This window comes from Vombatus ursinus, unplaced genomic scaffold (genome assembly GCF_900497805.2).
Source record: "Vombatus ursinus unplaced genomic scaffold, bare-nosed wombat genome assembly UNPS02014848.1, whole genome shotgun sequence".
Classification (NCBI taxonomy): domain Eukaryota; kingdom Metazoa; phylum Chordata; class Mammalia; order Diprotodontia; family Vombatidae; genus Vombatus; species Vombatus ursinus.
In genome coordinates this window covers 1,885,895-1,902,233 of record NW_020954626.1, presented here as the reverse complement: position 1 = coordinate 1,902,233, position 16,339 = coordinate 1,885,895, and the positions used below count along the sequence as shown (strand labels likewise).

The following is a 16,339-nucleotide window of genomic DNA, read 5'->3' as shown; positions in this document are numbered from 1 at the left end:
ACTTTTTGAACTTGAAGCTATTTTAAGTACAGTAGAATCTTGTTTAAAAAGGTACTTACTAAGCCATGGATTTGGTTATACAGGACCCCCTCCCTCTTTGTACTCAAGTTATCTTGCTTTACCTCCCATTTACTTTAATTTGGAAAGTGGTGGTCGACTTTTTTTTTTCTTAATTGCATCAAATACGTGAATAAGGTTGACTAAAGAGGCTAAATTTTACATTGTGGATTTGTTATCACTCAGGAAGGCTGGTTTGATCTCTACAAAATAGCATTAATTTTGTTTGATATAACCTTCGTATTCTTCAGAACTCATATACATGTAGGTTTCCTTTTTTGAAGGAGGAATTTTGATTATTAAGAAACCGAAGTAAGAATTTGGCATTGATTCAGACTTCCATTCATCTTCCTGAAAAGGGGGAGAGGGGGAAACAAAACACCTTTCTTGATAGTAGACTTTGCATTTTGCTGCAAAACCTATCTTATCAAAAAAGGTGTTAACAAATTCCAAAATTTTACAACTTGCCTCAGTAAATTTTTTTTCCTCTGGTCATGGCAAGTTCATACTAGATTGCAAATCAGTGGAAATTTATCCCTCAAAACTTTAAAACTAGTCCACTCCAAAAATTTCTCTTGCTTTTACTGTGTCTAGATACATCCCAGCCCCGATAATCTGTGCATTTACTTTTCTTCTTGAAACTTAATATATTCTCATCTTCATATTCACTTTTTAACATGTTTATTTTTTTTCTAGAGATAGATCTCTTTTGAATTGAGAAATGAAAAAGGGCATTCATATCTTCTAGACTGAGCACTGATTCTTGTTGAGTACAATTTTCTTCAATTTTTCTAAATCTTTTTAGTCCCTGGGAACTTTCTAAGAGTTCCTTAATGTATATTATGATTTTAAGAAAGATTACCTGATTGTGTCTTGAATATATATTAGAAATCATAGTGCCTATTTAAAAATTTTTGAGTTTAAAATGTATTATCCTTAAGAGCAATAGTCTTTACTTTAAAACTTCTAAAAATATATATAATTAGATTGGAATTAGATATGATTTTTAAAAGTTGATTTTTATCCATTTTTTCTCCTACTACTGGAAAATCTCTTGATATTTTTGTTAATGAAAGTACATAAAAATTCTGACATTATTCTCCTCCCCCTCCTCCTTAGCCAACTGGAATACACTTGATATAATTTTAAAATTAATGTTAATATCTTATTTCACCAGGCAAAGGGTAGTGATATGAAAGTTTAAGTTTACAAAGTTTAAATTTAAGTTTAGAAAATATACATATTCTAAATACACATGTTTACTTTAAAGACTGCATATATATTGTATATAGGTACAGCAATAAGAACTTGAAGTTTTAAACTTCAGGGTAGGGGAAGGAGATTTTCCCTAATGACAGAAGTGAATACATATTTCCTCATTTTTTTTTTTAATTGATCTCCTTACCATCTCAGTAGATTTTACGGAGTCCCTTAAAAAAAAAAAATCGCCACCTTAAGTTTCCTCCCTTGTTGGCCACTTTTTTTTCCCCTAGAGACAAAAAATGAGAAGAGTTGATCATGGAGAGAACCTGTTATAATTTTTGCTTCTATCATTTAGTGATTTGAATTTAATGAAATGTTTAATGTAGAGAATATTTTTAATTGATTTGCCCTTCATTAATTTTGGAACATGAATTCAGTTTTAGTTTGAAATATTTTACTTGGTTTTGAAACTCATTTATGCCTCCATAGAATAATAATTGTGTTTATTTTTAAATTGTTTTGTTAAGTTATCTAATTCTTAAGAGATTTTGTAAACTAAGTAAATATTGATCTTTGGTAGTAGGAATTATGCTCTATTGACATGGAAATTAATAAACCTTGTTCAACTATGCACTTTTCAAGTCCCAATGCCTTTTTGTTATTCTTATTGTTGACCATTTATAAAAATAAATATGCAGCACATTAATATTGTTCCTCATGGCATGTAGAAACAATTTTAAAGAGCCTTGGATTTTCTTAACATCCTGTAAACCTATAAGCAGGTTATCTAACCCTTGTGAACTTTAGTTTTCTGCTTAGTAGAACAAGTATGGTAGTAATACATGTCCTGTTTACCCCAGGGTTGTTGTAGATCTCAAAAAAATGTGTGTGTGGGCCCACCTCCAATACCCTTTTAGTGAGTCCATGTTGTCAAAACTATTTCTGTAATAATACTAAGATGCCATTTACCTGTTAGAACAGTCTACCCTTTTTCAGCTACATAGCTTTCTTGAGACTTGGATTTTCTTCATATACTTCAGTCAGAACAATTATCTGATCAACAGGTTGAATGGAGAAACAGATAGGAGAATCCAGCCGTCTTCTATGAAGCCAGACATCAAAGAGTTGTGCAAAAAATGTAAAACAGTGCCATTCTCACTAAATTTTTTTTTGAAAAATATAGTTATTTTTCATAAAAATATTTATGCAGTGGGTGTATAATTCTCTCTAGCTGTTCCCCATGCCTAGAACTCTCCCTCCTTTGCTCCAACTGCTGACCTCTCTGGCTTCCTTTAAGTCCCTACCAAAATCTGACCTTCTATAAGAAGCCTTCCCCAGCCTCTCTTAATTCTCTGTTAATTATTTTCTATTTATCCTGTATATGCTTGCTTCATATATATTTGTATGAATATTTTCTCCTCTATTAAATTGTAAGTAAAGGAGGGACTGCCTTTTGTTTCTTTTTGTATCCCTGGTACAGTGCCTGGTACATGGTAGGTGCTTAATCAATGTTTACCAATTGATTATTTTTAAGTGAATTTAATAAATAAACTATCAGTTTTAATTTCTGATATAGTAAATGTGGATAGATGTAACCCATATAAACAAAAACTCTGGATTCCTCAATAATTTGGGGGATTTATACAGGGGCCTTGAGACTAAAAAGTTTGAGAATACTGTTATAGGGAAAGCAAATAAATGTACATGTGAGCTTAAAAGAAGGCGTAATAAAATTTGGGAAGGGAAAGAGCCATTGAGCTTTTCTTTTATCCCCATTACCATTAGTTTATAACTTGAATTAATACTATTGAGAGGGAGGAAAGGAACAAACATTTAAGTTCCTCCTATTGGCTCTTGATTAGCTCATTTGATCATTGAGAACAACTAATACTAGAGAGAGTATTTCCACATGGAGGCACAGCAGATGGACCTCTGGGCCTGGGGTCAGGAAAACCTGGATTCAAATCCAGCCTCTCGTACTGGAACTTAACTGTCTGACCCTGGGCAAGTTATTTAATCTTTGTCTGGTTTAGTTTCCTCAGCCATAAAATGGGAATAATAATAATAGCAACAACTTCCCGGGGTTGTTGTGAGGATCAAAGGACACATTTGTAAAAATTGCTTAGCCCAGGGCCTGGAACGTAGTAGATGCTTAATAAATGCTTGTTCCTTTCCTCTTTCCTATAAAATTGTCAAAGGGTCATAGGTTTACACTAGAAAAGACCTTAGTGGCCTTTTAGTCCAGCCCCTTATTGCCAGAAGAGGTTATGTTATTTGCCCAAGATCACCCAAGGTAGAAAGGGAAATTTAAACTCAGGTAGTTATGATGCTGTTTCAGTAATCTTTTCACTGAACCATGATGATGATTGGCTAAATCAGTGTTGTCAAACTCAAATAGAAACAGGAGTCATTAATCTGTACTCATGGATCCCTGCAGGTCACATGTTGACTTAGTTTTAAAATGTTATGTTATGCCTTATTGTATTTTTGTGTATTTTGTTAAATATTTTCCAATTTCATTTTAATCTGATTCAGGCATCTTTCAGGAGTGTTGTTTGGCACCTTGGGGCTAGATAATGCCCAAGATCTTTTCCAGATCTAAAATTCTTATTCTATTTTTAGAGTATAGCCATCCTCAGGGCAGTGGAACCTGTTGACTTACTGTTGTCTGTAAAACTAAATTTATTCATTTTATTAATATGGATTGTTTCATTTTTCTTGGAAACCAGACATCATCAGATTAATGGGGTGGGAGGCGGTGGTGTCAGAAAAGAGAACCCTGTGACTGTTTGGGGGTAAGCATAGATTGAAGAGATAAGAGGAACACCAACTAGACAAGCATAATATTCAGGGAACATTTAATATAGTATTAGAAAAGAAGAGTTCTACAAATTTTATTGATTTAAGGTACCATCCAATATTTATGTTTGTAAGGATAATGGCTCTTTGTCATCCTTAGAGAAGGTTAAATTATACTCTGTTCATAAAAGTAAGGTTATGTAATGCATTTTGTACATCCATAAAAATAGTTAATCTTTTTTTAAATGTATACTTAATCCAATAAATTCATTCAGTGATAACCCGATGAATGAAGTATGATTATATTGCTGTAGTTTATAAATGAATTCTTAACTCATTTCTGATATACTTTATCATTTTGGGGATTCCTCATTGTAAATTTTGTGATTTCCAACATTTGTTTTACGTCTTAGTATCTCTTCCTCCCCATGGTGGTGGTTGACCTGGCACAACTTTTGTATCAGTGAATTCTTAAAAGGATTGTTTTATAATTTAGTAGAACATTTTAAATAATTTTTGATGTCTTTTAATAGGTGGTATATAATTTATTTATAATGTTACCTGATTTTTATATGTACTGTATTGTTCTGAAAAAAAGGATGCCCTACTCCACTACCCTGCCCCACACCCCTTATGATGTCTTATAAGTTACTTGAATCCTATCTATAATGATAAGCTTGCCTGCGCTCTCCAGTAGCAGCAGAAGCTATCACTTTCCAAAAGAACTGTTCACATGAAGGAGGAGTTGGAGCTTGAGGAGGAGGAACTTGAGCAGGTGCTTCTGTTCCTGGCACTGCAGGGTTAGATGCCTCCTGCATCTCTGCCCCCTTATTACCACAAAGCCAGTCTGCTCATCTCCTCTGGAATCCTTGCTGCTGGGGAGGTTGGGGGAGGGCATTCCTGAGCATCCCTCTCCCCCAAGATAGTGTATTTTAACCCTGGGTTCTATGTCATGATGATACAAATAGATCCTTAAGTAAGACCCAGGGAGCTAGATATTGGAGGGCAAGATCTGAGAGGGTAAGTGAGAGTAACCCATTTCTCTTAGCCTCATTTGTTTACCATTCTAAACATCCACCCTTTAACTTGATATGAAGTCCAACAGTTTGTCTTTGGTGTTTTTTTCTTTAACATCACCATGTCATAAAATTAGACATGAAAGGTACCTCAGAGGCCATCTAAGCTAGTCCCTTTGTTTTACAGGTGAGGAAACAGATCCAGAAAGATCAAGTGATTTACCTTTGGTCACACAGGTAAAAAAAAAAAAAGTGGCAGTCGTTAAAGAGCAGAGCTGGGATTTGAAGTCAAACCTTCTACTTAGTTCAGTGAACATTTTACTAAGCACCCACTATGTGCCAGGCACAGAGCTTCAAGCTAGGAAAAACAGCAAAAAAGTCTCTTTCCTCAAAGAGCTTATGTTAGATTCCAAATCTAGTGCTTTTTAACTACCCTGCTGCCTCTAAGACTTTGTTCTTTTCCCAGCTAAGTTTTCCAAATGTTTGATTAATTAAAGCTTATTTGTTTTACCTTTTGGGGGAAATAATTTCCCTCAGATAGGTCAGTGTTATATGCAGCAGTTGTATATAATTAATTTTTAAGATAAATTTCTGAAAAGATTTTACTGTTAGGAGTCATATCCATATCAGTGAGATTATGGATCCACTGAGGTACACGTAAAACCAAAATTTTCAGTGCAGAAAACCTCACTCAATTCATATGCTGTTTAAGATAGTGTTTCCTATGCAATTTATGACTTCTGAACCTGTTTCCACATCTGTGATTTGGTGATAAATACTTTCACTGCTCAGAATTGCTTTGAAGAAAATGTTTTTGAAGTGTGAAGAGGTATCTTTTTTGAAATGTGAAGTGGTGTCTTAATTATTTTTGATGCATTTTAATTTGCATCACATTTCTGTATGAATATATCCCTTCCCAGCATTTACCCAATGAACCTTCCCTTATAACAAAGATTAACAAAGAAAAGGGAAAAAAAATAGGTTTATTAGGCCAACCAAAACATCTGACATATCTGATGGGACATGCAGTATTCCACATCTATAGTCCTCCATCTCTGCAGTGAAAGGAGGGAGATTTATTTTCTCAACTATTCTCCTTGGCCAAGCTTTGACATTAAAATTAGGTAGTATTCAGGTTCTTTTTATTCTTTCAGTTTACATTATTATCTTGATGTATGTTGTTTCCTGGTTCTACTTACTTCACTCTTGTCATTTATACAAATCTTCCCATGCTTATCTGAATTTTTCTCATTTGTTTCATAACGGCACAGTAATATATTCCATTATATTCATATACTACAGCTTGTTCAGCCAACCTCTAATAGATGGGTACTAACTTTTTTTCCAGTTTTTTACTACCTAAAAAAGTGATGCAATAAATATTTTGCTATATATAGGACCATTCTTTCTGTCTTTGGCTTTCTTAGCATGTAGTGTAATTGCAAATTGCTTTCCAGGATAGTTGGATTAATTCATAGTTACACTGACAGTGTATTATTATACCCATATTCCATTTTTTTGTCATCTTTGCCAATTTGCTGAGTGGGGGGAGTGAAGGCTTAAAGTTGTTTTAGCTTGCATTTCATCTCTTTTGACTCATCCTTTGAGAGAATGGTTCTTGGTCATTTCATGAAAAGTTTATTTCTCCAGTTAGTGAGATGAGATTTAAGAGATAACTACTTATTTTGGGGGTAAGTCCATATTAAGATCATTATGATATTTGTCTTGTATTTTGAAACATAATGGGATTTTTATGGTTTATTTCGCATATTATGGACAACATGGAAAGCCGTATTTCAGAGGTATTAGCTTCATGATATGAGAGTAGTAAAACTACTACCACAAACTAGTGCATTCTGTATGATTATTTCTGTGTGTGCAAGTAGATATTTTATTTAATTTGGGATAGAGTAAAGCAATACTTTTTTTTTAAGTTATATTGATGCCTTTCCCTCCCATCATTCATTTTATCATATTAACCTCTCCCCACACTGAACCTTAATTTTGTACAAGAAATAATTAAGCAAAATAAAATGGCCAGATTAATTTGGGTTTTTAAGTCCTTAAATTTTGTGGCATTTCACAGTACTGTGTTTTTATATGATTTTGCTTCTGAACCCCTAACATTTTATTCTGTTCATTTATTAAACACTGGTAAACCTAGTGGGAAATAAAAAAATAAAAATAAGACTCTCTCAGCCTTATCCTTAGATTGCTTGGTCTAATGGAGTCAAAGATAAGGTATGCACATGAATATAATACAAGTACAATACAAGTTATCAAGTTGGTTTCTAAGGAGGGAGAGAGTCCTTCTAGCTGAGAGACTTTGTAAAACATTTGTGATTTGGGACGATTAAAGCAATCTGATAGAAATGCTCTCAAATCTCTTTGAAAATTGTTTTCCTCCATTTTCTCCTCTCCTCAGTCTTAGAGGAGACTTTGCTCCATTCTTGCCAAACCTTGTCCTCTATACCTTCAAATTCATTTACTCTAGTCAGATAACCTTGTTTTGTCAGTCATTTTTTCTCTCCTCTCAGCTTAGTCAATCCTTTAAGCCTGTGAGCATGCTCAGGTTTCCCTTATTCTCAAAAAGGGTCCTTTGATCCTGTTACCCCATTCAGTCTTTCCTTCTCACCTCCATTCCCAACTTCTGAAGAGATACTTGGGATCTCTACTTCCCTCCCATCTGCTTCATCTTCAGTATTTTGCATTCTGGCTTCTATCCACATTACTGTACTAAAATAACTTTCTCCAAGCTAATAATCAATGTATCACTAAATATAATGTCCTTTTTCTGATTCATAATTCAAACTCATATTTACATGATGATTTGAGGTTTACAAAGTAATTTAATTCTAACAACTTTGTGAGATGATAAGGTAGATAGGTTATTCTTTTTGACTTCTGCAGCATTTGACATTGGGCCCACCCACATTTCCTGAACATTCTTTTATCCTTGGTTTCCACAATTTACTTTCACCATTTTCTTTTTTTCTTTTTTGACTTTTCCTTCTTTTCATGCATAAATGTGTTTCCCCCAAGGTCTCTTGACTCCCATAATTTCAATTATTACTTGTCTTCAGATGACTGCCAGTTCTAATCACTACCGTTAGTAATATTGTAGGAATCAATTAGGTGGATCTATGATATAGATTCAGTGATTTGTATCATCTCTGCAACATTTCCCCTGCATTCTATCCTGCTTTTCTAGCTGCCTGCTGTTGCTAGTGCCTTCCATACCAAGGGTATTTTCCATTTATTCTGTATGTATTTTGTATATGTGTATTATAAGTATATGTGTGTATGCATGCATGTGTGCAGTTTCCCTCATTAGAATGTAAAGTTTATTGAGAGGAAGACCTTTCTTTATATTCCTAGAGCTAAATATTTGCTTATTGAACATTTTTCTTTTTATATTGCCAGTGCTTAGCATAGTGCCTGGTATATAGTAGGCATTTAATGAATGTTTATTGATTGATTGTTATAATAATAGCTTATATTCATATACCATAATTTATTCAGTTCCAGTTGATGGGTACCCTCTTGTTTTCAGTTCAACCAAAAGAACTGCTATAAATATTTTTATACTCAAGGAGCTTTTTTCTCTTTCTTTGATTACTTTGGCATATAGGCCTAGTATAGCTGGGTCACAGGGTGATAGATTAGTGATTTTCTGGTCATAGTTCCAAATTGCTTTCTAGAATGCTGGACCAGTTCACAGATTTGTCAGAAGAGTATTAATGTGTCTCCCTCTCCCAATTGTTATTTTCTTTTTTTGTCATTATGCCAATCTGATGGGTCTGAGGTAGACTTTGAGGTAAAGTTGGCTTTGATTTGCATTTCTCTAATAGTGATTTGGAACATTTTTCATGTGATTATTAATAACTTGGATTTCTTCCTCTTTCAATCCCTCCTTACCATCTCATCACCTAGTCTCATGTAGGCCTTCTTCCTGAGAGACAACAGTAGTTATTTTCCCTTTTTTGTTGAATGTTGACCTAACTAGGTCATTTTATTTCACATTTGCCATGAAATCTCTTGTTTCAATCTCTCACCACCTTCTGGATTTCAGTCGCCCCCATCAACTTACTCCTTTTTCTTTTGAGACAGGATGCCATCCATGGAGGCACAGTACACTTTTAGAGGAAGTGGTCCCTCAGCACTAAATTCCTGTAGATTATTCATATTGTAAGATCTCCATTTCTCATTATAGAATATCTTTCTCCTTCCATGGGAGTTTTCTTCAGTGAGATCTCTTCCCATCATTGAATCAAGATTTGCCCCATTCTGCTATTTCATTCCTTTACTTTGCCATCTTTCCCATTCTCATATTGTTCTTAACAAGAGACCACAGGAGTTATTTTCTCTTTATTGCTTAACATCATCTTGAATACGGTACCTCACACATTCCTTTCTATTTCCCTCTCTTTCCCTTTTATGTGCTCTCCTAATCTGCAATTTAGACTTCCCTCCCCACCCACCACCACAAAAAACAAGGATTCACCTATGGGTGGCGTATTATGAAATTATGTTTCAGGCCTATTCCTCTACCATCATGCTTTCACCCTTGTGAATTTGTGAAAACCACTTAGCACAGTGCTAGGCACGTAATAGGCATTATATAAATGCTAGCTATTATGATTATGATTATTATTTTTTGGTGAGGCAGTCAGGGTTAAGTGACTTGCCTAGGGTCACACAGTAAGTGTCAAGTGTCTGAGGCTGGATTTGAACTAAGGTTCTCCTGACCCCAAGGCTGGAGTTCCATCCACTGCATCACCTAGCTGCCCCCTTTGCTAGCTATTATTAAGATAATGTAGAATAAATGGAAAGATAGTGTTAGAGGAAAATACACTATCAGTTGGTCAGAGTGGAAAAGGCCTTATGCAGAGAGTGATGTTTGAGCTGAGTCTTGAAGGAAGGCAGGGATTATAAGAGAAACAGGTGAGGAGGGAGAACTTTCTAGGTAAGGACAACCAATGCAAAGACACAGAGACTCAAGATGCAATGTGAGTTGTGTGGAAGGTACATTGTGTAGGCCAGTGTGGCTTAATTGTAGCCTTTGAATAGGATTGAAGTGTAAGAATACTGACTTTATAGGAAAGAACATAAAGACTTTAAATGCCAAACAAAGGAGTTAATGTTTGACCCTGGGAGTAAGATGGAGTCATTGGAGTGTATTCAGTGACCTGTTGGAATAGTCCATATGAGGGATGATGAGAGCATGTACTAAAGTATCATTCTCAACTCTTCATTCTCACTTGAATCCTATATCTTGTCATTTCTACATTTACATCTATATGTCCCCTTTTCTTGACTCATATAGCCACAACTCTAGTTTCTCAGCATCTCCTACCTGGCCTAGTGTAATAGCATTTTTTTGGGTGGGTGGGGGAGTGAGACAATCAGGGTTAAGTGACTTGCCCAGGGTCACACACCTAGTAAGTGTCAAGTGTCTGAGACTGGATTGACTCCAGAACCAGTGCTCTATCCACCGCACCACCTAGCTGCCCCTTTATAATAGCATTTTAACTGCTTGTCTTCTGTTAAATCTCTTCCCACTCTAATTCATTCTCTGTTTAGCTGCCAAGATGATTTTTCAAAATTCTATCTCTGCTCACATTACCTTGTTTATTGAGCTCCAGTGGTTCTCTGTCATCTTCAGGATCAACTGTAAAGCCCTCTGATTACATTTAGCTACTTGCTCTACGTAAGATTACCTTCTGTGTACTTAGTTACTTACATGTTGTCTCACTCATTAGAATGTCAGCTTCTTAAGTACAGGGACTATTTTTGCCTTTCTTTGTATAGTAAGTGCTTAGCATAGTGCCTTGCCCATTTAGTAAGTGCTTAATAAATGCTTATTGGTTCAAGTATGATTAGAGAGAAGGGAAGAAATGGGAGATGTAGAGAAATAATGAGGTTTTGTGACTGAAGCTCTGGTAGTCAAAAAACATTTTTTATTATTATTATTATTTTTTTACTATTTTTAAAAATTTAACTAATTTATTTTTAGTTTTCAACAATCACTTCCATAAGCTTTTTGTTTTGTTTTGTTTTTTGGGTGAGGCAGTTAGGGTTAAGTGATTTGCCCAGGGTCACACAGCTAGTGAGGGTTATGTGACCATAAGCTTTTGAGTTTTAAGTTTTCTCCCTCTCCCTACCTGCCTCCTTCCTCAAGACAATCTGATATAGGCTCTACATTTGCATTACTATTAAACATATTTTCACATTAGTCATGGTGTAAAGAAGAATTAGAACAAACAGGAGGAACCACAAGAAAGAAGAAACCAAACAAAACATAAGGAAAAAAAGAAGAGCAAATAGTACGCTTCGATCTGCATTCTAACTCCATAGTTCTTTCTCTGGATGTGGACATTTTTCATCATGAAACTTTTGGAGATGTCTTAGATCCTTCATTGCTGAGAAGAGCTAAGTCTATCAATGTTAGTCATCGCACAACGTGACTATTGTTGTGTACAACATTCTCCCAGTTCATACAAATCTTTACAGGTTTTTTGAAGTTCACTTGCTCATCATTTCTTATAGCACAATAATATTTCATTATATTCAGATACCACAACTTATTCAGCCTTTCCCCAATTGATGGGCATCCCCTCAATCAACAAACATTTATTAAGCATTTCCTATGTAACAGGCACTGTTCTAAGGGCTTAGAATACAAATACAAGCAAAAGAAAGACAATTCCTTTCTTCAAGGAATTTACATTGCATTAGGGAACACAACACGGAAAAGGAAACTGAAGAGGGGTGAAGGGACAATGTATAAGGTTTAAAGGCATGAATGGAGAAATTCCAAGGAATGCAGACTGGGTGTGAAATGAAGAGATGTCTGGGCCTTCCTTAAATGAAGGTTCTAGGAGGAGCGCTTACCCTACAATCTGAAGTGGGTCTCAGAGGCAAAGGATATTTTTGAGATGTGAATTTGAGTGCCGAAGTGATCTTCAGGATAAATGGGTTCCTGTGGGATGATGGAGAATTCCAGAGGCTTGCAGCCTGGTAGGAAATGTACAGTATAATAGAGTAATGGTACCTAGATGGTGCAGTGGATAGAGCACTGGGCCTGGAGTCAGGAAGACCTGAATTCAAATTGAGTCTCACATATGCACTAGCTATGTGACCCTGAGCAAGTCGCTTGACCTCTCTCCCCTAGTTTCCTCAATTATAAAACGGGGAAAATAACAGCACCTGTTTTGCAGGTTTGTTATGAAGATAAAGTTAAATAATATTGGGAAGCATTTAGCACAGTACCAGGCACTATATAAATGCTTATTCCCTTATCTCCTCCTCTCTCCATAAGTAGATTTGTGAGTTGCTGCCCTTTAGAAGTTTATGTAGTCATTCAGCAAGCATTTATATAAAAGCAAGATGTGTATAAAATGGAAAATACGAACATATGCTGTAGTAATAAAATGACAGTTTAATATTTTGAAGGCAGGTCACTTTGTGTGATATCCACTGTGATTCTCTGAAATCTTATATGTGAACCAATTGATAATTTGGTTTCACTTTGTCTCTACATTGAAGTGGAACTAAATGAGAGGTCAGTATAAAAACTTCTTAAAATTTTTTTAACTTTCTAACATTAAATCATCATAATTTATCATCACCATAGGGACTAACTTTCCTATTTATTGCCTATGCCCTTCACTGTAGAATGATCCTTCCTTTCAAAGTGTTATCGCCTAGAATTATGTTTAAGATTTTTGTTAGGGTCAATTGCAGTTCACACTGAATTGGATATTTCTCTAATTTGCTTATTGAGTTAATTATGTATGTCTTTTAATTTAGGAGAAAATTGATTTCTAAATTTATTTTTTGATTAATAGATTTAAATTTTGATTTAGTTTCAAACACTTTGGAAAATTGCAGTAGAACTAGATTAGGTTGGATAAATGTTTGTAAATTATTTGGAAAAGTCTGTAAAATGACCTTCCTACTTTCTTTAAAGAAAATAAATCTCTCATAGAAAGATACTTCTGGAATTGTTAGTTCCTACAGGTTTTTATGCATGTAAATTAACCAAGCCTATAGTGTTTCAAAGTGTGCATAATTTTGAATGTATTGTTAGGAGGCATATAGTTACTTCCTTGTTCAGATTCTGTAGTGATCAAGTTCTCTGTAGTTTCACTTTTCTGAACCTAGTTTTTCTGGTTTTTCTGTCTATTAAATACAGGATGGTTAGGTTTGAGATATGTGCCTTAAAGCACCCTCTTTCAGAATAGAGAGTAGTCACTTTATTGCATGGTTTATTTTGAATTTTGTAAGTTAAAATTATCTATAGTCTTTATTAAAGAACTTTTAGGTCTCTAGTATTTCTTTTCTGCTCTCCCAGCTAAAAAATGTATTTATAGAATTAATTTCCACTTTGATACTTCCATCAGGCAGTGATCTTATATTTCCTCTACTTGTGCAGAAGTGCCTTTAAGAACCCATCAATACCTATGCAACTCCCATATCTCTCCCCAAATCTTCCATTTAGCAGAATCCACTTGACATTCTGAAGACTTTTTCCTCCAGATTTAGGGTTCTTAATTTTTTTTTTCAATCTTAACTGTATTTCAAAATAATTGATTTCCTTGGTAATCCTATGTATTTTATGCATTTAAAAACATTATTCTTAGAATGAGGTCCGTAGACTTCACCACAATGCCAAAAGGGATCTATGACACAAAAAAGGCTAAGAACCTCTAGTAGGTGGAGTGGAGTTGGTAGAATTCTAGCACTGAGACCTGTTCTCAGTAAAGTTATGTTGCCAAATGTTTATATCCACCATTCCTTCCCTTCATTGCTCATTGGAGCTATTGATTAGGATGTAGATTATAGAAAGAGTAGAGGGAGATATATAATCTATAGATCAAAATTTTTTTATAAAGTGAAAGTTATTTATTAAGCTCTTGGGTACAGAATACTGCTAGGTAATAGAGGAAATATAAAATATGGATAAGAAAAGATCTTGTCCTCAGGGACAACATGCTTACCAGTTTACAGGATGTAATAATTGTAACATAAAATGATACAAGTTCATTAGAGAGGTACAAAAGAAAGTGCCGGGGGCTGCCCATTGTCACCCTGTTATTCAGCATTGTACTAGAAATGCTAACAGTGTCAACAAGAGAAGAAAAAGAAATAGAAGGAATCAGAATGGGCAATGAGGAAATAAAACTGTCCGTTTTTACAGTTGATATGATGATATACTTGGAAAATCCTGGAGATTCAACTAAAAAAAATTAGTTGAAATAGTTAATAATTTTAGCAAACAAGCAGAATATAAAACAAGCCTGCATAAGTCATCATTTCTGTCTTACAAACAAACCTCTGCAAGAAGAGATAGTAAAGCTGTATGACCCAGGGCATGTCACTTAACCCTGATTGCCTCACCAAAGACCAACAAAAAAAAAACAAAAAACAGTAAGAGATATTTCATTTAAAATAACTATAGACAATATAAAATAACCTGGGATAGACAATAAGACAAACCCAGCTTAATTAATATTTGTGTTTATAACACAAAATATTTTTTATACAAATATCAAAATTTAAATAATAGGAGAAATACTATTTGTTCATGGGTGGGCCAACCCATTGTAATAAAAATGATAATTCTACCTTAATCTACTTACTGAGTGCCATCCTAATTAAACTGCCAGAAATTATTTTTTTTAAGCTAGGAAAAAAATAATTAAATTCTTTTAAAAGAACAAATGAGCAAGAACATCAAAGGAATTAATGGGGGGGAATGTAAAGGAAGAAAGAAGGTCTAGTAGTACCAGATCTTAACTGTATCATAAGGCAACAATCATCAAAACTATATTTTACTGGCTAAGAAATAGAATGATCAATAAGTGGATTAGAGTAGGTATACAATACACAGTAACAAATGACTGTAGTAACTTCACATTTTATAAATGTACAGATCTAAGCTTTTGGGATAAGAACTCACTAATTGGTTAAAAAAAATTGCTGGGAAAACTGGAAAGCAGTTTGTCAGAAATTAGGTATAGACAACCATTTTACTGATGTAAGGTCAAAATGGATGCATGATTTAGACATAAAGGGAGAAAGAGGTAAATTAGAGGCACATGGAATATATTACCTAGCAGATTTATGGGTAGGAGAAGACTATGAATAAACAAGAGATAGCATCGAGGGATATAAAATGGGTAGTTTTGATTACATTAAGTTAAAAAGGTTTTGTACAAATAAAATTAATATAGCCAAGATTAGAAGGAAAGCAGAAAGCTGGGAGATTTTATATATACATACGTGTGTGTGTGTGTGTGTGTGTGTGTGTGTGTATAAAGAGCCAGTTTCTTGGATAAAGGCCTCATGTCTCAAAAATATAGAGAACTGAGTCAAATCTATAAGAATGAGTCATTCCCCAGTTGATAAATGGTCAAAGGATGTGAACAGGCAGTTTTTGGAAGAAGTCAAAATTATATATAGCCATATGAAAAAATGTTCTAAGTCATTATTGATTAGATTAAAACAATTTAATTTAATTAAAACAACTAATTAAAACAACTCTGAGGTATCATTTCACACCTGTCAGATTGGCTAAAATGATAGAAGGGGGAAATGACATGATAGAGAGGATGTGAAAAAATCAATACACTGTTGGTGGAATTGTGAGCTGATCTAGCAATTTTGGAGACCAATTTGGAATTATGCCCAAAGAGTTATAAAATTTGGGTATATCCCTTGACTAGATTTGTTTCCCAAGGTGATTAGGGAAAAAGGAAGATATCCTATATGTTATAAAATATTTATAGCAGCTCACTTTGTGGTGGCAAAGAACTGGAAATTAAGGGGTTGCCCATCAATTGGGGATTGGCTGAATAAGTTATGTTATATTATTGTGATGGATTAAGAAATGATGAGCAGGTTGGTTTTAGAAAAATATGGAAAGACATGTATGAAACAATGCAGAGTGAAATGGGTAGAACCAAGAAAACATTGTATATAGTAACAGCTGTATTGTTCGAAGATTAACTATGAATGAATAAGTTACTGGTTTTTTGTTTGTTTTTTGCTTTTTGGTGAGGCAATCAGGGTTTAGTGACTTGCCCAGGGTCAAGTAGCTAATAAGTATCAAATGTCTGGGGCTGCATTTGAAATCAGGTCCTTCTGACTCCCAAGGCAGGAGCTTTATCCCTTGCACCACCTAGCTGCCCCAAGCTATTCTGACTAATATGGTCATTCAGATCAACTACAAAGGATTTATGAAGGAAAATGCTATCCAC

General features: G+C 34.6%; 1 protein-coding gene across 2 annotated transcripts in view; it reads left to right on the top strand.

Moving 5' to 3' along the window:
- The window catches only part of TRPM7 (transient receptor potential cation channel subfamily M member 7), a 135,860-nt gene that overhangs the window by 1,230 nt on the left and 118,291 nt on the right, over window positions 1-16,339 (top strand). The window lies entirely within an intron of this gene.